Genomic DNA, 1,262 nt, shown 5'->3' with positions numbered 1-1,262 from the left:
TATATATATATATATATATATATATATATATATATATATTATTATTATTATTATTATTATGATATATTATTATATAGTTATTATATATTTTCAATACACCACTCAATACAAGCTTGGGGTTATCTACACTCTTGAATAAAGTATGATCACAGTTCTTCTGGGGTAGAAAATCCAAGAGTCACTTCGGTTAAACTAATGTTTGGGTCCAGCACACTGTTTTGATGCAAATGCACATAAAGGTTCATTGTAAAAAGTTATGTAAAATTTGTGGTTTAAAACACGAGAAAGTGCACCTTTTGATGCAAGTCTCATGAAGTGCCACTCTCATGTCTGAAACTGCAAAATATTACACAACTTTTCACACTGAACTTTTGTGTGCAATGGTGTTAAAAAAAGGATGATACAGAAACAATTGTAACTGGTCATTAAAGATGAGCTAAACTCTTTCTTTTCTTATCTGAATAATATATGTATATTTGTGTGTGTATGTATGTATGACAAGGTGTGTGTATGTATGTATGTATATACTTATTTCTTCTTCCCAAATTTCATGGTGGATTAATTTTGAAATTCCAGGCAAAGGTCTTTCAGACAGTCCAAATCACCAGTTAGCAGAAGATCATCCAACATAATTATTGTTTTAGCTACAGATATAGTCTTTGTTTTCATTCATTCATATATGTAAACTATAATATTTAAAAAAAAATTGTGGTTAGGAGCTGTCAGAAACAAAAAAAAAACAAAACAAAAAAACGTCTGTATGTCTGAAGGGAAAAAGGATTAGTGAACATAATGATGGTGATGATGGTGGTGTTGGTGTTGGTGATGGTGGTAGTGGTGGTGGTGACAACAACAATGATGACAACACCTGTGATGGTGCTTGTTAGCAAGAGAGAGGGAGAAGAAGAAGAAGAAGAAGAAGATGATGATGATGATGATGAAGAAGAGGTGAGGCGTAGGAGGACGATTTATTAATAAAGTGATCTTACAGGTATAGAATAGTAGCAAAATATTATAGACTTCATTATTATAAACTTTGTAAATTTAAATAAAGAGAGAGAAAATGCAATTTAGAGAAAGAGAAACAGAGGCAGTGAAAAGGAGAGAATAATTTCTCAGAAAAAGAAGAGAGGAAAAAGACTGAAGACAGACAGAAAAAGATAATTATATATATTGGGTTATCCTATAAATATATATATATATACATACACACACACACACACACACACACACACACACACACACACACACACACACACACA

Source organism: Octopus bimaculoides, chromosome 18 (genome assembly GCF_001194135.2).
Source record: "Octopus bimaculoides isolate UCB-OBI-ISO-001 chromosome 18, ASM119413v2, whole genome shotgun sequence".
NCBI lineage: Eukaryota > Metazoa > Mollusca > Cephalopoda > Octopoda > Octopodidae > Octopus > Octopus bimaculoides.
This window is presented reverse-complemented; position numbering follows the sequence as displayed.